Here is a 23,861-nt window from a genome sequence, read left to right as displayed (position 1 = left end):
GGACAGCGATGTCAGAGGCTTCCCCAGAGTCCCGGAGCAGAGCCGATAATAGCGCTCTGCCCGGAACTCCGCTCTGGGGAAGACCCTGACACACTGTCCATATATGGGCAGCGATGTCAGGGAATTCCACAGAGTCCCGGAGCAGAGCCGATACTAGCGCTCTGACAGGGACTCCGGTCTGGGGAAGACCCTGACATACTGTCCATATATGGGCAGCAATGTCAGGGAATTCCGCAGCGTCCCAGAGCAGAGACGATACTAGCACTCTGCCCGGGACTCCGCTCTGGGGAAGACCCTGACACACTGTCCATATATGGGCAGGGATGTCAGGGAATTCCACAGAGTCCCGGAGCAGAGCCTGTACTAGCGCTCTGCCCGGGACTCCTGCTCTGGGGAAGCCCCAGACATCGCTGTTCATATGTGGACAGCGATGTCAGGGAATTCCAGAGTCTCGGAGCAAAGCCGATACTAGCGACTCTGTGTCCCGCGGGCCGCAGATGACAGCCCCAGGGGCCGCATGCGGCCCGCGTGTTTGAGACCCCTGTACTATACAGTCCTCTATAGAGTAGCAGGCAGCAGAGCGCATGGAACAGAATGTGATGAGCTCTGCTGATGTCCGGTCTCTAGTATGTGAAAGGCGCTTCACTAGAAGAAGCGCAGGTCTGCGGCGCCTCCCTGTCCCGTCTTCTCCCTCTATACACTGCTGTAACTGGCAGTAGCAGAGCGCATGGAAGAAAACGTGATGAGCTCTGCTGCTATCCGGTTTCTAGTATGTGAAATGTGCTTCACCAGAATAAGCGCAGACAATGGCATCTGGGTATGCCATGCTGGTCCTCAAAGGCTTAGGGTATGTTCACACGAGGGCGTCCGTTACGGCTGAAATTACGGGGATGTTTCAGCCTGAAAACATCCCCGTAATTTCAGCCGTACCGGCATGTGCAGGCGCTTGAACGCCGCGTCAATTACGGCCGTAATTAGCGCTGCTATTCATTGGAGTCAATGAATAACGGCTCCAATTACGGCCAAAGAAGTGACAGGTCACTTCTTTGACGCGGGCGTCTATTTACGCGCCGTCATTTGACAGCGGCGCGTAAATTTACGCCTCGTGTGAACAGACAAACGTTTGCCCATTGCTTTCAATGGGCAGATGTTTGTCAGCGCTATTGAGGCGCTATTTTCAGACGTAATTCGGGGCAAAAACGCCCGAATTACGTCCGTAAATAGGCCGTGTGAACATACCCTTACTATTACGTCACTGTCAGTGTCAAACTGACAGAATACATTACACTACCTAGGTAGTGTAATGTATTGTAGTATTAATCAGTGCTGCAAGTCTTCGAGTCCCCTAGTGGGACAAAAAATAAGTTAATAAAAATGTTTTATAAAAGTGTAAAAATAAAAGTTTAAAATGCTTTTTTTCCTATAATAAGTATTTTACACATATTTGGTATTATCGCATTCGTAACGACCCAAACTATAAAACCAAAATATTATTTTTCCCGCACGGTGAACACCGCAAAAAAAAAGTAGAAAACCATGCCAGAATCACTATTTTGTGGTCACCACCCTCCCAAAATATAGAATAAAAAGTGATTAAAAAGTCGCATGTGCCCCAAAATAGTACCAATAAAAACTGCAACCCGTCCCGCAAAAAACAATTCCTTACACAGCTTTTTTGACTGAAATATAAAAAAGTTAAGGCTCTCAGAATATGGTGACACAAAAAGTGTATTATTTTATAAAAAAAAGTGATTTTATTGCGCAAACGTTGCAAAACATAAAAAACTATAAACATACGTTATCGTCGTAATCTTATTGACCCGCAGAATAAAGTAAAATTGTCTTTTTTAGCCCTGGGTGAACACCATAAAGAAAAAGGAATAAAAAACATTGTCAGAATTGATGTTTTTTGGTCACCTTGTTTGCCAAAATATGGAATAAAAAGTGTTCAAAAAAATCGCATGTACCCCAAAATGGTACCGATAAAAACTACAGATTGTCCCACAACAAATAAGCCCTCACACAGCTCCGGTGGTGAAAAAAGAAAAAAGTTCTGCCTCTCAGAATATGGCGACGCAAAATGTGCGGAGTGTTCCAAAAGTGGATAAGATCGGGCACCATTTATCAGTGCGACACCGGCCACACATCTATGAATTATTATTTATTTACCACATTATTATACCCTCTTATTATACCCTGATGTACTCCGCACCGTTTACATATTCCCCCACATTATAAACTGAAGCACCAGTAAAACCCCAAACAGAACTACCAAGAAGCAAAATCTGCGCTCCAAAAGCCAAATGACGCTCCCTCTCTTCTGAGCCCTACAGCGTGCCCAAACAACAGTTTACGTCCACAGATATGGCATCGCCATACCCGGGGGAACCCTATTAACATTTTATGAGGTATTTGTCTTCAGTGGCACAAACTGGACACGATATATTGTGCACTAAAATGGCACATCAGTGTAAAATTTTAATTTTCACTTTCACCATCCGCTGCGCATTAACCCCTTCGTACACCACGACTTAATAGCATGTCGTGGTGCAGGGGTTGATGTATGGAGCCATATGCTTCGGGTGTTAGCTGTGTATTACAGCTGACCGCTGTGACTAACGGTCAGGAACAGCGATTGCGCTGTGGCAGAAACCTGTAAAAATTACAATTACAATACATCAGTGGTTCATGGGGACTAATTAGAAGTGTAAAAAAAAATAAAGTTATTAGTGAAGGAAATAAATATTTAAATTCCAAAAACAAAACATTTTTCCTCTAAAGCAATGTAAAAAAATAAACAAAATTGGTATCGCTGCATCCGTGAAAGTCTGAACTATTACAATATATCATTATTTAATTTGCCCGGTGAACGACGTAAAAAATGTAAAATGTCAAAATTGCTGTTTTTTGGTCACCTTATTTCTGAATTTTTTTTAATAAAAAGTGATCCAAAAGTTGTATGTACCAAGAAATGGTAGCAATAAAAACTACAGCTCATCCCGCAAAAATAAGCCCTCACACCACTCAATTCACAAAAAAAATCTAAACATTTATGGCTCTCAGAATGTGGTGAAACAATACAAATGTTTTTTTTTTTAACAAATAGCATTTATTTTGTAAAAGTAGTAAAATATGAAAAAAAAACTATATAAATTTGGTATCAGCATAATCGTATTGAGTCGCAATGTAAGTTGTTGTTTTTACCGCACAGTGAGAGCCGTAAAAACTAAACACAAAAAACAATGGAGGAATCTCAGTTTTCTTCAATTTCAGCCTGCAAAGAATTATATTTTCAGTTTCCCAGTGTCACGATGGGGTGCGTGGACCCACTGGGCCATACTGCCGTAGCAGGATAGCAGCTGGCCAACAGGATACCAAGTCAAAGTCTATAGTTCGAATAAGTGTACCTGTAGTAACTTCAGACAGCAGCGATGGTAGGCTCAGATGAGTCCTTGGCAGCAGGCAGACACCAGGCGTGGTGTAACACGGAAGGCGTAGTATGCGGCACAATACGACTCCAACTCTCAATGGCACAGGAACAAGGTAGAATGGGATACAGGATACTGGTACAGGAACACTGGGAACTGGAAAACACTAAGGGACCATTTGCAAAGACTAACACAACAACGCTCAGGCAATGAAGGAAGGGGCAGGGCCCTTCTTATAGTCCAGGGTAATCATGGGCTAATTTGATATACAATTCAGGTGCGCGCGCTGGCCCTTTAAGGCCGAGCATGAGCGTGCGCACGCACACCCTACAGGACACAGCAGAGTGAAGCGAAAGAGAGCGCTGGTGTCTCCTGAGGAGATGTGAGTAATCACAGCTACAATCTGGTCTGGCAGAGGTAGTCCATTCACCGAGGCAATGATCAATGGCCTCTCCAGGGAGGTTGTGGGCAACTGGAGGAGATCCACTAGGTCTTTGTGGATAAAACTGGCTGCGGACCCAGAGTCCAGATAGGCAGAGGCCCGGTGGGTCTTCTCGCCGGACATTAAAGTCACGGGGATAGACCGTTTAGAAGAGAGTTCTCTATCCAGAGCTGTATCGCCTAGGGTTGTCTCCCCAACCAATCCTAGGCGTTGGAGTTCTTTGGCTTCTGAGGACACAGACGCTCAACATGACCTCCAAGGCCGCAATACAGACAAAGTCCCGAAGTGCGTCTGCGCTGTTTCTCCTGGACGGATAACTTAAGCCAGTCCACTTGCTAAGGCACCTTAGGTGAGCCACCTGGGGAGGGCAACAGGGACTGCTGGAAAGTGGGGGCCACCCTAGGGAGTCTTCTCTCCCGATGAATCTCTTGGGATCGTTCCCTGAGCCTCATATCAACCCGGGTGGCAAGCAATATTAAGTCGTCCAGGGTAGATAGCAGATATCGAGCGGCCAGTTCGTCCTTGATCTTGCTGACAGTCCCTGCCAGAATGTAGCCACCAAGGCCTCGTTGTTCCAGTACAGCTCACCTGCCAGGGTATGGAACTGAATGGTGTACTCACCCATGGAGGTGTCTCCCTGGCGAAGGTTCAACAGGGAGGCAGCTGCCAACGAGACTCATCCAGGCTCCTCAAACACTGTGAGAAATGTCCGTAGGAACCCCTGGAAGTCACGGGTCTCTGGTCCTTGTCGTTCCAAGATAGGGTTCGCCCATGCTAGGGCCTTGCCAGTGAGCAGAGAAATAATGAAGGCGATCCTGGCGCCATCAGACAGGAACGCTCTGGCATGTAGAGAGAAGTGGATCTGGCAGTGATTGAGAAATCCACTCAGGTACGCGCGTCTCCGTTGTAACGAAGCGGTAGTGGTAGCGAGAATCTGGGGTCAGTACTGGTGCTGACAGGTGGTGTAGCAGGTGGGTCAGCCGAGGTAACCGGAATAGGAGCTGAGGAGGCTGCAGCTTGCACATCCAGCCACTGTGCAATGGAGTTCACTGCCAGGAGGAGTTGGTCCGGTCATGACCGAAGGTCTCACAGATCTGCTTGCATGGCCTGATCATATAGTGACGATGGGGTGCGTGGACCCACTGGGCCGTACCGCCGCTACCCACTTTCCCAGGCCATTTCAGAGTATGTCAAGGAGAACCTGGTGAGAGGGTTCATCAGGAAGTCTTCCTCACCTGCCAGAGCCGGATTCTTCTTCGTGGAGAAAAAGGATGGGTCACGCCGACCGTGCATTTATTACCGTGGGTTAAATCAAGTCACGGTAAAAAACAAGTTCCCTTTATCGCTTACCTCCGAGCTCTTCGACAGGATTCGTGGAGCCAAGGTTTTTACAAGCTGGATCTACGCGGGGCCTATAACCTGATTCATATACGCAAGGGTGACGAATGGAAAACGGCATTCAACCCCTTAATGACCAGCCTATTTTAAACCTTAATGACCAAGCCATTTTTTAAGTTTTTCCATCGTTGCATTCCAAGAGCTATAACTTTTTTAGTTTTGGGTCGACATAGCCATATAAGGTCTTGTTTTTTGCGGGACAAGTTGTATTTTTTAATAGCACCATTTTAAGGTACATATTATTTATTGATTAACTTTTATTAACTTTTTTTGTGGGGGAAGAGAAAAAACCCTGAAATTTCGCCACTCTTTTTCGCATCCTAAATCTACGCCGTTTACCGTGTGGTATAAATAACACAATTCAGTTGTCGCGATTGCAACTATACCAAATTTGTATAGTTTTTGTATGTTTTACTACTTTTACACAGTGAAAACACATTCTTTTTTCATAATTTTTTTTTTTTGTGTCTCCATATTTGAAGAGCCGTAATGTTTTTATTTTTTCGTCGATGCAATTGTAGGAGGGCTTTTTTTTTTTGCAGGATGACTTGTAGTTTTTATCGGTACCATTTTGGAGTAGATGCAACTTTTTGATCACTTTTTATCACATTTTGTTAAGGCTGGATTCAAAGAAAACAGCAATTTTTGCATGTTTTTTTATTTTATTTTTTACGACGTTCACCGTGGGGGTTAAATGATGTAATAAGTTTATAGTCGGGGTCGTTACGGACGCGGCGATTCCAAATATGTGTAACTTATTATTGGGTTTTTAATTTTTTTTTTTTCACTTTTTATTAAACTTTTTTACTAGTCCCACTAGGGGACTTCACTATGCGATTATTCGATCGAATTTATAATACACGGCAATACATCTGTATTGCAGTGTATTATGCCTGTCCGTGTAAAACAGACAGGCATCTGCTAGGTCATGCCAGAGGCATTCACGACAGGCAGACCTGGTGGCCTTTATTAGGCCCTCGGCTGCCATCGGAGACACAGACACTCGGCAATTTTATCGCCGGGTGTCAGTGAGATGAGAGGGAGCTCCCTCCCCCTCTCCAAAACCACTCAGATGCGGTGCACGCTATTCAGCACCACATCTGAGGGGTTAAACGGGAGAGATCGATACTAATATCGATTTCACCCGGTCGAGCAGGGACGCCTCCAGCCCTCAGCTGCCTCTGGCAGCTGAGAGCAGGGAGATTTGACAGCTCCCTGCTTTGTTTACTTATTCCGATGCAACGACGTAAAAAGTCTATTGCATAGGAATAAGGCCCGTTAGTGACCAACGTAAAAACACTATGGGCCGGTCACTAACGGGTTAACACCCGAGACAGTCACTACGAGTATCTTGTCATGCCCTTTTAGAATTTGTAACGCTCCAGCAGTATTTCAAGAATTTGTGAATGACATCTTCCGTGATCTTTTGTATGTCTGTGTGGTGGTGTATCTGGACGACATCTTGATCTACTCACCCGATCTGATGGCGCATTGGAAGCATGTACGCCAAGTCTTGTTGTGGCTAAAGTGGAATAAATTATACGCGAAGCTGGAGTGCGTATTTGAAAAAAAGTCCTTGCCCTTTCTGGGCTATATTGTCTCCGATCGAGGTCTTCAAATGGATCGGAAAAGGTGAAATCTGTTTTGGAGAGGCCATGTCCTCAGGGCCTCCGAGCTATACAAAGGTTTCTTGGATTTGCTCATTTTTACCGTCAGTTCATCCAAAATTTCTCATCCCTTACCGCTATCATCACAGCTCTGACCAGAAAGGGAGTGAATGCTAAGGACTGGACCCCTGATGCAGAGTCAGTTCCGGCTCTGTTCTTTATCATCCTGGTGTTACGCAACAGTATTCTGTGGATGTTGTTGCCTATTCCACTGGTGCTGGAGCACTACTGTTCCAAAAGAATTCTAAGGGTAAGGCAGTATATTGCAGATTCTTTTCCAAACTCTTTTTTCCTGCTGAACGCAACTACTCGATTGGGGATCGGGAATTGCTCACTGTCAAGTTGGCCTTGGAAGAATGGAGACACCTGCTAGAAGGGTCTGCCCACCCCATCATTCTCTACACCGATCACAAAAATCGTACATATCTGCAGTCTGCACAGCGACTGAACCCTTATCAAGCTAGATGGTCGCTGTTTTTCGCCAGATATCGATTTCTTCTCTACTTCTGCCCTGCGGACAAAAACATTAAGGCCGATGCCCTGTCTCGGTCATTTAAGCCTGACGACTCAGGAGAGAAACCTCAACATATTATTGATCCTTCTATTGTTGTAAATCCTCTGCAGATCAAGGACATTCCTCCTGGAAATAAATTTGTCCGTCCTGCTGACAGAAAAAGAATTCTCTGCTGGGGGCATAATTCCAAACTGGGCATTCTGGGATTTTATTGCTTGTCATTATTGATGGCCCTCGCTACTTAGAGATGTCTTGGACTTTGTTTCCTCCTGTGCTAATTGTGCCCTAAACAAGTCCTCTCATTCTGAGGGCAGATTCAGACGAACGTTGCGTTTTTGCGCGCGCAAACAACGTGGCGTTTTGTGCGCGCAAAAAACATTTGACAGCTGCGTGTGTCATCCGTGTATGATGCGCGGCTGCGTGATTTTCGCGCAGCCGCCATCATAGAGATGAGGCTAGTCGACGCCCGTCACTGTCCAAGGTGCTGAAAGAGCTAACTGATCGGCAGTAACTCTTTCAGCACCCTCGACAGTGAATGCCGAACACAATATACAGCAACCTGTTAAAAAAAAAGAAAAAGTTCGTACTTACAGAGAACTTCCCTCCCGGCCGTTGCCTTGGTGACGCGTCCTTGGTGACGCGCCTCTCTTGACATCGGGCCCCACCTCCCTGGATGACGCGGCAGTCCATGTGACCGCTGCAGCCTGTGCTTGGCCTGTGATTGGCTGGAGCTGTCACTTGGACTGAATTGTCATCCCGGGAGGTCAGACTGGAGGAAGAAGCCGGGAGTTATCGGTAAGTCAGAACTTCGTTTTTTTTTACAGGTTCATGTTTATTGGGATCGGTAGTCACTGTCCATGGTGCTGAAACAGTTTAACTCTTTCAGCACCCTGGACAGTGACTATCTCCTGACGTCGCGTACCGGAATTTTTTTTGCCGGGTTCAGCCAAAACGAGTTCGGCCGAACCCGGTGAAGTTCGGTTCGATTTTCCGGGTTCGCTCATCTCAAAGACACTCCATTTGGATGTTTGGAAAGGTGTTACAGCAACTAAACCCTGTATCCTATAAGCTTAGGCTGCCTCCTACTCTCAAAATACCCAACTCGTTCCATGTGTCCCTCTTAAAGCCTGTGGCCCTGAACCGCTACAGCAAATCTCCTGGTTCTACAGTTGCTCCCAACGCTTCTTCTGCTGTCTTCGAGGGGAAGGAAATCCTGGACTGCAGGAGAGTAGGAGGAAAGACTCTTTATATGGTGGACTGGAATGGGTTTGGTGCTGGGAAGTGGTCTTGGGAGCTAGAAGAGAACAGCAATGCCTCAGCTCACATCAAGAAGTACCGCTTACGCTCTGGACCTAAGAAGAGGGGCGTAAAGGGGGGGTACTGTTGTGCCCGCAGTCGCTGACTGCCGGCACGTCCTACTTACCGGCTTCCGCAAGCGCAGGACACTTTCTACATGCCGGCGTCTCCCTCCTCAGAGACAATGGCACCCGCGGCTGCAGCTCCCCCCGATGTCCTGTGGGGTGCGCGTGCACTCTCACTTCCGGCCTTAAAGGGCCAGTGTGTGGACCTGTGTTTAGTTGCCCAGCCAATCACTTTACACCCTGGACTATAAAAAGGGCTCTGCCCTTCCTCCCCTTGCCTGAGCGTTGTTGTCTACCCATGCTTGTTAGCAAATGGTCCCTTAGTTGTGTCCTGTTCCCAGTGTTCCCATATCCTGTTTCCTGTAGCCCGTATCCAGTAATTGTGTTTGTTCCTGAGCTAAGTCTAGTATTGGAGTCGAGTTCATCCTCTGTGCCACGTGCCATCTGCCATGCCAAGTGTCATCTGTGTCGAGGGTTCTGCTACACCATTGTGTCTACTACACCACATGTCTGTCAGAAGGTCTATACAGGCACTCCAGTTCTAAAGACTTACATTGACTGTGTTTTAGCCAGCTGCTACTCCGCTCCATACCCCCAGACTCGTGACAGTTCTCGTGTTGTATTTATGTAATGGCCGGAAGGAGGTGAAGGGAAAGTGAGCCCTAATCTACCCACCGCCCTGTCCCTGCCTACTTGCAACGACCCGCCCTAGGCGACGAGGTACAACTGGGCGGCGGTCCCTACGCTGTCTAAGTGCACAGGGAAACAAACAGGGAACATGCAAGGGAAGGGGCAGTAGCCACGGAACGCCACGAGGAAACGGAGCGGCGAACGGACAGTCAGGACCAGGACGAAGTGAGTACACCCAAGCGGGCAAGGAGACAGAAGCAAGCCAGGGGCAAAGCAGGTCAAGCAGAACTGCAGCAAGGCAGAAGCACGGCAGAAGCAGGCTGGAGCAAGCAGCAGTGGGGCCAGGAATCCAAAAGAATTACAAGCACTGAGGGAGAGAACAGGGCAGGTAATAAAGGACAGGGGGCGGAGCTAACTCCGACAGACCAGGCCGCGATAGGCTCTCCCACTCCTGAGCCTGCCACCCTGGTTGGTGGGAGATGGTGTCAGTCGAACAGGTCTGGCCTCAGGTGTGGCTTGATTAATCCCAGGAGTATACCTAGATGAAGTACCTGGCAGATCCCTAACAGTACTCCCCCTTTTATGAGGGGCCACCGGACCCTTACTAAGGGGACCCGGTTTAGTGGGGAAGAGAAGGTGGAACCTCCTGATCAATACCCCAGCGTGAACATCACGGGCAGGTACCCAAGTCCTCTCCTCCGGCCCGTATCCTCTCCAATGGACCAGGTACTGGAGGGAGCCCTGGACCATCCTACTGTCCATAATCTTGGCCACCTCGAATTCCACCCCCTCAGGGGTGAGAACGGGAACAGGAGGTATCCTCGAGGGGGACCAGGACGGGGAGCAGCGTTTAAGGAGGGAGGCATGGAAGACGTCATGTATGCGAAATGATGGGGGGAGCTCCAGACGGAAGGATACAGGGTTGAGGACTTCAATGATCTTATAAGGTCCAATAAATCGGGGAGCAAACTTCCTGGACGGGACCTTAAGGCGCAAGTTCCTGGACGACAACCAGACCAAATCCCCGACGACAAACCGGGGGTTAGCAGAACGTCTACTATCCGCCTGAATCTTTTGTGCGCTCTGGGACGCCTCTAGGTTCTTCTGAACCTGGGCCCAGACAGTGCACAGTTCCCGATGAACATCCTCTACCTCAGGATTATTGGAACAACCAGGGGAGACGGAGGAGAATCTTGGGTTAAACCCGAAATTACAGAAAAACGGGGAGACCCCTGACGAGTTACTGACCCGGTTATTCAAGGAAAATTCAGCAAGGGGAAGGAATGAGACCCAATCGAATTGACAGTCAGAGATGAAACATCTTAAATATTGTTCCAGGGATTGGTTGGTCCTTTCCGTTTGGCCATTAGTTTCGGGATGGAAGGCGGAGGAGAAGGACAGATCAATCTCCAACTTTTTACAAAAAGCTCTCCAAAATAAGGAAACAAATTGTACCCCTCTGTCAGAAACGATATTGACTGGGGCCCCATGGAGACGCAGGATGTGTTTCACAAACAAAGAAGCTAACGTCTTGGCGTTAGGTAGCTTCTTAAGGGGCACAAAGTGGCACATCTTGCTGAAGCGGTCGACTACCACCCACACCACCGACTTGCCCTGAGATGGAGGCAAATCGGTGATAAAATCCATGGAGATATGGGTCCAAGGTCTCTGGGGAATGGGCAAGGAACGTAGTAGGCCCGCAGGTCGGGACCTAGGGGTTTTGGACCTAGCGCAAACCTCACAAGCGGCGACGTAAGCTCTAACGTCTTTAGGCAACCCAGGCCACCAATAGTTTCTGGTAATGAGGTGTTTGGTGCCCAAGATGCCAGGATGACCAGATAGAGCGGAGTCATGGTTTTCCCTGAGTACCCTCAGCCGGTATTGCAGGGGAACAAACAGTTTGTCCCCAGGGACGTTCCCGGGAGCTGCACCCTGATCAGCCGCGATATCAGAAGCTAAATCAGAATCCGTGGCAGAGACGATTATACCAGGGGGTAAAATACAAGCAGGATCCTTCTCAGAAGGAGGATTGGCCATGAAACTACGTGACAGAGCATCAGCCTTAATATTCTTGGACCCAGCCCTATAGGTAACCAAGAAATTAAATCTGGTAAAGAATAGTGCCCACCGAGCTTGTCTAGGATTAAGCCTCCGGGCCGATTCTAGGAAAACCAGATTCTTGTGATCCGTAAGGACCGTTACCTGGTGTCTGGCCCCCTCCAGGAAGTGCCGCCACTCCTCAAAAGCCCATTTAATGGCTAGAAGTTCGCGGTTGCCAATATCATAGTTACTCTCCGTGGGCGAAAACTTCCTAGAGAAGTAAGCACAGGGGCGGAGATGGGTGAGGGAGCTGGTACCCTGGGACAAGACGGCCCCCACTCCCACCTCGGATGCGTCAACCTCCACAATAAATGGCTCCTCTTGGTTGGGCTGAATCAGCACGGGGGCCGAGATAAAGCACTTCTTGAGGGTCTCAAAGGCCAGGACGGCCTCAGGGGGCCAATGGAGGACATCAGCACCCTTGCGGGTAAGGTCCGTAAGAGGCTTAGCGACGACCGAGAAGTTGGCAATAAATCTCCTGTAATAGTTGGCGAACCCTAAAAAACACTGTAACGCCTTAAGGGAGGCAGGTTGGACCCATTCCGCCACAGCCTGAACCTTGGCAGGGTCCATGCGGAATTCATGAGGAGTGAGGATTTGCCCTAAAAATGGTATCTCCTGTACCCCAAAGACACATTTTTCAGTCTTAGCAAACAGATTATTCTCCCGAAGGACCTGGAGCACCTTCCTGACATGCTCCACGTGGGAGGACCAGTCCTTGGAAAACACCAGTATGTCATCAAGGTACACAACAAGAAAATTACCCAGGTACTCTCTCAGGATTTCATTAATAAAATTCTGGAAGACAGCAGGGGCATTACACAACCCAAAGGGCATGACCAGGTATTCGAAATGACCCTCGGGTGTGTTGAACGCAGTTTTCCACTCATCCCCCTCTTTGATGCGGATAAGGTTATATGCCCCCCGTAGATCGAACTTAGAAAACCATTGGGCTCCCTGAACCTGATTAAAAAGATCCGGAATCAAAGGAAGTGGGTACTGGTTCCTTACGGTGACCTTATTCAGGTTACGATAATCAATGCACGGCCTAAGACCACCATCCTTCTTCCCCACGAAGAAGAAGCCAGCACCTACAGGAGAAGTCGAGGGGCGAATGAAACCCTTGGCCAGGCATTCTTGGATATACACCCTCATGGCTTCACGTTCAGGACATGAAAGATTAAATATCCTACCCTTAGGAAGCTTGGCACCGGGCACCAAATCGATAGCGCAATCGTAATCTCTATGGGGGGGCAACACCTCGGAGGCCTCCTTAGAAAACACATCGGCGAAGTCCTGAACAAACTCAGGAAGCGTGTTTACCTCCTCCCGGGGAGAAATAGAGTTAACAGAAAGACATGACATAAGACATTCATTACCCCATTTGGTGAGATCCCCAGTATTCCAATCAAACGTGGGATTATGCAACTGCAACCAGGGAAGGCCTAAAACCAGATCAGACGATAATCCCTGCATCACCAGTACAGAGCACTGCTCCAAATGCATGGAGCCAACAAGGAGTTCAAAAACAGGAGTATGCTGAGTAAAATAACCATTAGCAAGAGGAGTTGAGTCGATTCCTACTACAGGGATAGGATAAGGTAAATCAATACAAGGCATCTTTAGAGACATAGCAAATTCCGCAGACATGATATTAGCAGATGACCCTGAATCCACGAAAGCACTGCCCGTGGCAGACCGACCACCAAACGAGACCTGAAAGGGAAGCAAAATTTTATTGCGTTTCACATTAACGGGAAATACCTGTGCGCCCAAGTGACCTCCCCGATGATCACTTAGGCGCGGAAGTTTTCCGGCTTCTTATTCTTGCGCCTGGGACAGGTGTTCAGTAGATGCTTGTCGTCCCCACAGTAGAAGCAGAGACCATTCATTCTGCGAAACTCCCTACGTTGTCGAGGGGACATGGAGGCCCCGAGTTGCATAGGTACCTCCGAGTCCTCCGTGGAGGGGCGAGGAGACGGGACCTCGGGGGGGATCGCAGAAAAGTCAGAGGGGAGCACACTGAAGCGTTCTAGCTGACGTTCCCTGAGACGTCGGTCAAGTCGTACTGCTAGGGCCATAACCTGGTCAAGGGAGTCAGACGAGGGGTAGTTAACCAGCAGATCCTTCAGGGCGTCAGATAATCCTAACCTAAACTGGCACCTTAGGGCCGGATCGTTCCACTGAGAAGCTACGCACCACTTCCTAAAATCAGAACAGTATTCCTCAACCGGTCTCCTACCCTGACGTAAGGTCACCAGCTGACTCTCGGCTAAGGCAGTCCTGTCAGTCTCGTCGTAAATGAGGCCGAGGGCAGAGAAAAAGCGATCAACAGAGGAAAGTTCAGGGGCGTCAGGAGCCAAGGAGAAGGCCCACTCTTGGGGCCCTTCCTGGAGTCGGGATATGATGATACCCACCTGCTGGTTCTCGGAACCTGAGGAGTGGGGCTTTAGGCGGAAATACAGTCTGCAACTCTCCCGGAAGGAGAGAAACGTCTTACGGTCCCCTGAGAACCGGTCAGGTAACTTGAGGTCGGGTTCTAGAGGTGAGGTGAGGGGTACTACTAAAGCAGCGTCACCCTGATTGACCCTTTGGGCCAGGGCCTGGACCTGTAGGGAGAGGCCCTGCATCTGCTGGGCCAGGGTCTCAAGGGGGTCCATGATAGCGTCAGCGTAGGAGAAATGGTAGACTAGGTAAGGGCTTGTAATTATGTAATGGCCGGAAGGAGGTGAAGGGAAAGTGAGCCCTAATCTACCCACCGCCCTGTCCCTGCCTACTTGCAACGACCCGCCCTAGGCGACGAGGTACAACTGGGCGGCGGTCCCTACGCTGTCTAAGTGCACAGGGAAACAAACAGGGAACATGCAAGGGAAGGGGCAGTAGCCACGGAACGCCACGAGGAAACGGAGCGGCGAACGGACAGTCAGGACCAGGACGAAGTGAGTACACCCAAGCGGGCAAGGAGACAGAAGCAAGCCAGGGGCAAAGCAGGTCAAGCAGAACTGCAGCAAGGCAGAAGCACGGCAGAAGCAGGCTGGAGCAAGCAGCAGTGGGGCCAGGAATCCAAAAGAATTACAAGCACTGAGGGAGAGAACAGGGCAGGTAATAAAGGACAGGGGGCGGAGCTAACTCCGACAGACCAGGCCGCGATAGGCTCTCCCACTCCTGAGCCTGCCACCCTGGTTGGTGGGAGATGGTGTCAGTCGAACAGGTCTGGCCTCAGGTGTGGCTTGATTAATCCCAGGAGTATACCTAGATGAAGTACCTGGCAGATCCCTAACAATTTATGTACTGAGCTTGATTTTGGTGCTGTATATATGTACTGATCTTTGTTCTGATGCTGTATTTGTGTATGGAGCTTTGTTCTGGTGCTGTATATATGTACTGAGCTTGGTTCTGGCACCATATCTGTGCATGAGCTGGGAAATTTGTTGCGGCTTACTGCGCGCGCCGCACTGTCCTCCACCCTTCTCACAGTGGACACTAACTAAATGGGCTGAGCACGCATATAATATTGAATGAGCGCATATATGTCTATAAGTAATGGCTGAGTTTAATATGAGAGTGGGTAGGTATGTATGTGTGCTTATGTAATTATTTCCATACACTGTGTGCAAAATTATTAGGCAAGTTGTATTTTATTATTGAACAACTACAGTGCTGTCCAAAATCCAAAATGTTAATAAACCTCAAACCTGAATATTTAAAGGGGTTTTCCCACCAGAGATATTTATGACATATCCGCTGGATATGTCATAAATTTAAGATAGATGTGGGTCCTACCTCTGGTAGCCGCACCTATCTCTAGGACGGGGCCCCTAAAACCCGTTCTAGCTTTTTGTGCTCACGCTGCCTCCCGGCCACTTACTGATTACATTTTCAGGAGTTACGGAAACCGCGTAGCTTGCTGAGCTACACTGTTTTCGTAACTCCCATAGAACTGAATAGTTGTTACAGAAAAGCGTAGCTCGCATGCTACGTTTATTCCGTAACTGCCATACACTACTATGGGAGTTACGGATACAGCGTAGTTCAGCAAGTTACGCTGTTTCGTAACTCCCGACCATGTAATCAGGAAGTGGCCGGGAGGCAGCGTGAGCACAAAAAGCTAGAACGGGGTTTAGGAGGCCCATTTTAGGGATAGGTACGGGTCCCAGAGGTGGGCCCTGCATCTATCTGACATTTATGACATACCCTGTGGATATATCATAAATATCCCTCGTGGGAAAACCCCTTTAAGAAGGTAAAAGTGAGATTTTGGCTTTCCTAGGAGAATATCTATGTGTGCATAATTATTGGTCAACTATTCGACTATGTACACACGGCTTAGCAAAATACGTCTGAAAATACGGAGCTGTTTTCAAGCAACAGAACGCCGTTTTTCCCATTGAAATCAATGGGCAGATGTTTGGAGGCGTTCTGCTTCCGATTTTTCACTAATTCTTTTGGGCGTTTACGCCCCGAAAAACGTCCAAAAATACGCCATGTGAACATGCCCTAAGGCTATGTTCACACTGAGTTTTTTGCAGGCGGAATGTCTGCCTCAAAATTCTGTTTGGAAGTTTGAGGAAGATTTTCCTCTCCCTGCACGCCGATTTTCGCTTTCTCTGCCTCCCATTGATGTCAATGGGAGGTCAGAGGCGTAAACGCCCGAAGATAGGGCATGTTCCGTCTTTTTCCCGCAAGGCGGTTTTACCGCTCGCGGGAGAAAAAAGCCCCCGCCACCCTTTGAAATCAATGTTAGGCATTTTCGGGCTGTTCACATATGTACACACATACTGTACCATTTTTTTTATTAAATATGTATTTCCATCTCTTTATTCTATTTTGGCAGCACTTTTGAAAAAATAAAATACATTTTCAGCAATTTAGAGGACTAACAAATTGAATAATAATTTTATACATTTTGAAGTACATTTTGTTTTCCTGCACCAAGCCAGGTTTTCAGAGGCTCATAGGTCTCAGAATGATGGAAACCCCCACAAATGACCCCATTTAGAAAACTAGACCCCTTAAGGTATTTATCTAGGGGTATAGTAAGTATTTTGACCCCACAGTTTTTTGCTAAATTTAATACATAGCAGGTGAAAAAAAAAATATGTTCACTTTTTTCATAAAAGTATCACTTTGAAGACCGATTTCTTTGTAAAGCGAACATGAAAATGTAGAAACACACCACAAAATCTATCACCCTGTTTCTCCTGTTTTAAAAAATACCCACATTGTGGCCCTAATGCGTTGTTTGGACACACGGCAGGGCCCCAAAGGAAGGGGGCACCCAGAGGCTTTCAGGACTCATATTTTGCTTGAAAATGTTTTAGGCCCAACTGTACATTTGGAGAGGCTTTGAGCTGCCAGAACGATAGAAACTCCCCATAAACGACCCCATTTAGAAAACTAGACCCCTTAAGGTATTTATCTAGGGGTATAGTTAGCATTTTTAACACAGAGGTTTTTCACTAAACATATTGGAATTAGTCTGTAAAAATTAAAATCTACTTTTTTTCTGAAACATAGAAATTTTTAATATTTACAAGGAATAACGAAGAAAATGCACCCCAACATTTGTAAAGCAATGTCTCCCGATTACAACAATACCCCATATGTGGTAAACAACTGCTGTTTGGACCCATAGCAGGGCTCAGAAGGGAAGGAGCGCCATTTGGATTTTGGATTTCTGATTTTGCTGGAATGGTTTTCAGTGCAATGTCGCATTTGCAATGCACTGGAGGGACCAAAACAGTGGAAACTCCCCAAAAGTGACCCCATTTTGGAAAAACCTTCAAGGAATTTTTCATGGGTATAGTGAGCATTTAGACCCCATGGGTCTTTTGCAGAGTTTATTAGAATTAGGGCGCGAAAATTAATATCAAACTTTTTTCCACTAAAACGTTGAATTTTCTCATTTTTGCAAGGGATAAAGGAGGAAAAAAACAAAAAAATTTTATAAAGCAATTTCTCCCGAGTACGGAAATACCCCACATGTGGTCATATGTTTTTTCATTAGAAATGAATTAACCCTTTCAGGACAGATCCATTTTTTGCTTTCTTATTTTAGATTTTCACTCCCCGCCTTCCAAGAGCCATAACTTTTTTATTTTTCCATCAATAGAGTGGTGTGAGGGCATATTTCTTGTGGGAGGATCTGTGGTTTTTATTGGTACCATTTTTTGGTACATAAAAAGTTGTATTACATTTTTTTTTAGGATTAGGATCATTGGATCGCTGGTACAATACACTGCAATACTAATGTATTGCAGTATATTGTTATTCTTACAGGCTCCTGTAACAGAGCGATCGCTGTACCTGTCCTTTAGTCCCGGGTGTCAGCTGTAATACACAGCTGACACCCGCAGCGTATGGAGCAGGCTCAGCACGTGAGCCGGCTCCATACATCAACGCCCGCACCATGACGGGCAATTAAGTCATAGTGCGCAAAGAGGTTAATGCACAGCGGATGGTTCAAAGTGAAAATTGCAATTTTCCACTGATATGCCATTTTAGTGCATAATATGTTGTGCCCAGTTTGTGCCACAGAAGACAAATACCTCATAAAACGTTAAGCGGGTTCTGCCGGGTATGGCGATGCAATATATGTGGGCGCAAACTGCTATTTGGGCACGCTGCAGGGCTCAGGAGGGAGGGATGCCATTTGGCTTTTGGAGCGCAGATTTTGCTTGGTAATAGTTCTGTTTGGGGTTTTGCTGCTATTTCAGTTTATAATGTGGGGGAATATGTAAACGGTGCGGAGTACATCAGGGTATAATAAGAGGGTATAATAATGTGGTAAATAAATAATAATTCATAGATATGTGGCCGGTGTCGCACTGATAAATGGCGCCCGATCTTATCCGCTTTTGGAGCACTCTGCACATTTTGCATCGCCATATTCTGAAAGCCAGAACTTTTTTATTTTTTCACCACCAAAGCCGTGTGAGGGCTTATTTGTTGCAGGACAATCTGTAGTTTTCATTGGTACCATTTTGGGGTACATGCGATTTTTTTGATCACTTTTTATTCCATTTTTTTGCAAGCCGGGTGACCAAAAAACAGGAATTCTAAAGTTTTTTAGTTTTTTTTTGCGGCGTACACCGTACGCTATAAATGACATTTTTACTTTATTCTGTGTGTTGGTACTATTACCGCCATACCATATGTATATAGGTTTTTTTCCTTTTTTTAGCGTTTGCACAATAAAATCACTTATTTATAAAAAAAAAAAAATTCTGTCACCATATTCTGAGAGCCATAATTTTTTTTATTTTTTAGTCAAAAAAGCTCTGTAAGGGCTTGTTTTTTGTGGGACGGATTGAAGTTTTTATTGGTACTATTTTTGGGTACATGCAACTTTTTGATCACTTTTTATTCCTTATTTTGGGAGGGGTGGTGACCAAAAATATTGTGATTCTGTCGTAGTTTTTTTTTGGTTTTTTTGGGGGTGTTCATCGTGCGGTCAAAATAACATTATAGTTTTATAGTTGGGGTCGTTACGAACGCGGTGATACCAAATATGTGTACTTTTTTAACGTGTTCATTTTTTTTCTATAATAAAAGTCTTATTATAGGAAAAAAAAGCATTTTGTTTATAGAACTTATAACTCATTTTTACACCTTTTTTAAAAAAAAACATTTATTACTTATTTTTACTTTTTTTACTTGTCCCACTAGGGGACTACGAGACTTGCAGCTTTGATCGCTGCTAGAGTACATTACACTACACACGTAGTGTAATGTACTCTTAACTGTCATTGTGACGTAACTGTCACACTGACAAGACGCCGAGGAGGACCGGCCGGAGGCTGCTACTCTGAGGCTTCCGTACATGGCAACCCGGAGGCTATTGTCTAGCCTCCGATTGCCACAACAAGCATCGGCAGCCCCCACGATCACGTCGTGGGGGCTGCCGATGTGCTTCAAACCACTTAAATGCGGCAACGGCAATCCGTCGCCGCACTTAAAGGAACAGTGTCATGGCAAATAATTTTTTTATATGTTAAAGATGTTAGTGCTGTAATAAAAACGTTTATATTCATTTGTGTGTTTGTGTTTTACTGTTTCTTATTTTTACACTTTTTCTTCCCTATGGGGGCTGCCATTTTTTGTTCCATTTCTGTGTGTGTCGATTAACGACACACACAGACATGGAGTACGGCAGCCACAGTCCCATAGGGACTGTGAACGGCTCCCGTCCCATTCACGTCCGTGTACGGCGTCTGTGTGGGAACTGCGCATGCGCCGCTCCCACACAGTCCTATTCGAAATTGGCGCCGTCCGGCGCCATTTTCCTGTGGACCGGAAGTCGCGGCCGGACTGTAATATTACTACTTCCGGTCGCGGCTTCCGGACTTGTGCACATGGAACAGCGGCAGCAAAGGGAGCGGACGGGCCCGAGGGAGCCGCGGCGGCAGGAGCAGGTAAGACATTTCAATGTATGTTAGTGTTTGTGTGTGTTTACTACTGTATGTAAACCTACTACACTGTGGGTTACCTCAAAAAATGGCGACACACAGTGTAGGAGGTTAAACCTTTCAAACCCCTCGTTTATCCCGGCACTAGCCAGGATAAAGGAGGGGGGGATGCTGAGAGCTCACTAGAGCGAGGGCTTTTAACCCAATGTTGCAATGCTGCAACATTGGGAACAGCTCCATCTAGTGACCAAAAATGGGTAGTATTATAAATTAGAAATAATTTATAATATTTCCTGGACTCGTGCAAAAAAAAAAAAAAATTTGAACAATGTTTAATCACCCACACACTAAATGTTTAATTTTTAAAAAAAAAACATGTTTTTAGGGCAACACCATGCCTTTAAGGGGTTAATTGCCGAAAGCAGCGGCGATGGTCCGCTGTCCGGCGAGACTGATGTGACAGCTGTCTAGGAGTGACAGTTTGAAATACGGACAAAATGAACGTCATGATGCGCGATCTAGCAGCCGACGTTCATTTCCGTCATCGGTCGGGAAAGGGTTAAGAAGGGCCCACAAGTTCTCAATAGGGTTTAGTTCAGGTGAGGAAGGGGGCCATGTCATTATTCTTTCATCTTTAAGGACTTTACTGGATAGCCATGCATTGGAGTGCTTCGATGCATGCGAATGAGCATTGTCCTGCATAAAAATCATGGTTTTCTTGAAAGTTGCCGACTTTTTCCTGTACCACTACTTGATGAAAGTGTCTTCTAGAAACTGGCAGTAGGTTTGGGAGTTGATTTTTAGTTCATCTTCAACACGAAAAGGTCCAACTAGCTCATCTTTAATAATACCAGCCAGTGTCGGACTGGAGCACCTTGGGCCTACCAGAGAAAATCATTCTTGGGGCCCACCCATTAGCTATATAGAAATAATACAAGACCACTCTTAATTGTGCAGTAAAACATGCTTATATTTTTGCGCAATAAGGCATCATTTAGACGAGCGTAATATGCGCTCGTGCTTTTCACGCGTGTCGTACGCACCTAAATTAGGCTATGGGGCAGTGCAGACAGTCCGTGAGTTTTGCGCAGCGTGAGTCCGCTGCGTAAAACTCACGACATGTTCTACATTTCTGCATTTTTTACGCATCACGCACCCATTGAAGTCAATGGGTGCGTGAAAACCACGCAGGTCGCACTTCCGTGCGAACTGCGTGGTTCGCGTAACAGCTGTTATTCTCTGAATGTAAACAGAAAAGCACCACGTGCTTTTCTGTTTACAAACATCCAAATGGAGTGTGAAAATGATTGCGGCTGCGAGAAAATCTCGCAGCCGCGCATCATACACTGATGACACACGCAGCTGTTAAGTGCCTTTTGCGCACGCAAAATGCCGCGTTTTTTGCGTGCGCAAAACTCACACGCTCGTGTAAATAAGGCCTAAAACAGCATAAAACCTTTTACCATTCACTGTGCTAGAATAAACCAGTAAATAAATAATCAAATGGACAGCTTGTTTTAGGGAAAAGCCAGTCACCAGGTTGCCAGGCAAGGCATTAGTTGAGGATTTGCATGGGAGACCCCATGTTGTCCGTTTAATTTATTAAGTTCGTGAACATATGATAGGCTTAGATCCGGGGCTCCAGCAGACTGTATCACACGTGATAGGCTTAGATACAGTGCCTCAGCAGTCAGTATCCATATACTTAACCTCCCCGTTCCTGGAGTCTCTCTCTTGACTCCTCCTGCACCGCATATACAATGTTCTGACACTCAACGGCGTCAGAACCCAGCACTGCACCTGGAGCCGAAGAGGACGTAATTCAGGAGCATGGAGGGTATATACATGGATGTGGAGGCACAGGTGTGCGGCCCAGAGCATGGGTCCCGCTTGCTCCGCCTAAAGGACGGCCCTGTGGAGGAAAGATGCAGGTGCACTGCGCCAAAACAAGTTTTACTCACTTTTTTAAGTTTTTTTTTTCTCTGTGCTGAAGTCTGCACTGGCGTGATCTTCAGCCCCTCAGGCTCTGCTCACTAGCTGTCCATTTGATGTGACATGCTGTTCTAAGGGGCCAATTTAGGAAAAAAATCTAAGGGGTTGGCAGGGGCGTAGCTAAAGGCTCATGGGCCCCGATGCAAAAATTCTTACTGGCCCCCCCCCCTGCAAACTTCTCATGGCCGACGGTCCGCAGCTTTCAGCTGCATCGCTGGGTCTCCTAAGTGACCCAACAATGCAACACTAACAGACGGGAGCATCACTAAGGCTGGGTTCACACACCCTATTTACGGACGTAATTCGGGCGTTTTAGCATTGAATTACGTCCGAAAATGCGGCTCAAAAGCGTTGGCAAACATCTGCCCATTCATTTGAATGGGTCTTACGATGTTCTGTGCCGACTGTCATTTTTTTTTACGCGCCGCTGTCAAAAGGCGGCGCGTAAAAAAGACGCCCGCGTCAAAGAAGTGCCTGTCACTTCTTCATACGTAAATGGAGCCGTTTTCCATGGACTCCATAGAAAAACAGCTCCAATTACGTCCGTAATGGACGCAGCGAAAGACGCCTGCACATGCCATTATGGTTGAAATTACCGTGCTGTTTTCTCCTGAAAACAGCACCGTAATTTCAGCCGTAACAGACGCTGCCGTGTGAACATACCCTCAGGGCTTAAAATGTCAGGGGAAATAGCCCCAATACATATGTGTCCGCCCAAAAAAAAGTGTGTATATGAGACAGCATAGCATATCTATAGCACTACGACCCTATAAACTATGGATAGGATTAGATACAGTGGCTCAGCAGACAGTATCACACATGATAGGATTAGATACAGTGGCTCAGAAGGCAGTATCACACATGATAGGATTAGATACAGTGGCCCAGCAGACAGTATCACACATGATAGGATTAGATACAGTGGCTCAGCAGACAGTATCACACATGATATGATTAGATACAGTGGCTCAGAAGACAGTTCACACATGATAGGATTAGATACATTGGCTCAGCAGACAGTATTACACATGATAGGATTAGATACATTGGCTCAGCAGACAGTATTACACATGATAGGATTAGATACAGTAGCTCAGCAGACAGTATCACACATGATTGGATTAGAGTTATAGTTCCCCATGCAGGGGAAGGGCATAACAGACAGTAGTTTCTTTGCAAAGTACTGGGGACACACTTTTTTCTTATCAGCTGCTGCAGTGCTGCCTGGCTCTTACCTTTGAGACTGACTATGTCTCTGCTCAGCTCTGTGAGCCATGATGTAGCCGGCACTCTGTCCCCCGAGGATGAATGTGGGCGGGTGGCTGGACATACCTACTTATGCAGAGCAGGTACAAGATGTAATATGATGGGGCCGGGGGAGGGGGAGTGGAAAAGGTCAGTCGACAACTCATGAGGCACCTCCTGCTGCTGCTAGAACCACGACAATTCCCCCCTATGCAGTGCACAGTCTACATGCTGGCTGCTGTAGTACACAGCCTAGTGCAGCCCAGCCAATCAGTATGACCCACACTAATTGGCTGGACTGCAGCAGGCTGCGTAGTGTAGCGTCCAGCAAGTGGGCTGTGCGCTGCTCAGGGAGGGGAAATGTGTCACACTACAGGGCAGGGCCCGCCGCTGGGGATAAAGAGGTGGGCGGGCAGCAGCAGCCCACTACATACACCGGCATCTGGCATTTGCCAGATAGGCTGCCCGGCCCTGCAGTCAGCGTTAGTGTGGCGAGGGGGGCCTGCGGGCCCCCCTGGCTTACGGGCCCGGTCGCAACTGCGACCGCTGCGACCCCTATAGCTACGCCACTGGGGGTTGGATAAAACACAAACATTGGTACCACACACACTATCAGCTACATAAGAAGGAAATGTGGAATGACATCAAACACCAGACCAAAATAAATTCAAATCAG

General features: G+C 47.0%; 1 protein-coding gene across 1 annotated transcript in view; it reads right to left on the bottom strand.

The window, feature by feature from the left end:
- Positions 1–23,400, bottom strand: part of ARHGEF10 (Rho guanine nucleotide exchange factor 10) — a 231,347-nt gene extending 207,947 nt beyond the window's left edge. The window contains exon 1 of the mRNA XM_075861927.1: positions 23,176–23,400. The gene's annotated coding sequence lies outside the window, so the exon portion shown is untranslated. The remainder of the gene's footprint in view (positions 1–23,175) is intronic.
- Positions 23,401–23,861: the final 461 nt, after the last annotated feature.

Source organism: Rhinoderma darwinii, chromosome 4, assembly GCF_050947455.1.
Source record: "Rhinoderma darwinii isolate aRhiDar2 chromosome 4, aRhiDar2.hap1, whole genome shotgun sequence".
NCBI lineage: Eukaryota > Metazoa > Chordata > Amphibia > Anura > Rhinodermatidae > Rhinoderma > Rhinoderma darwinii.
The sequence above is the reverse complement of the archived record's forward strand: the minus strand, read 5'-3'. Positions and strand labels throughout refer to the sequence as shown.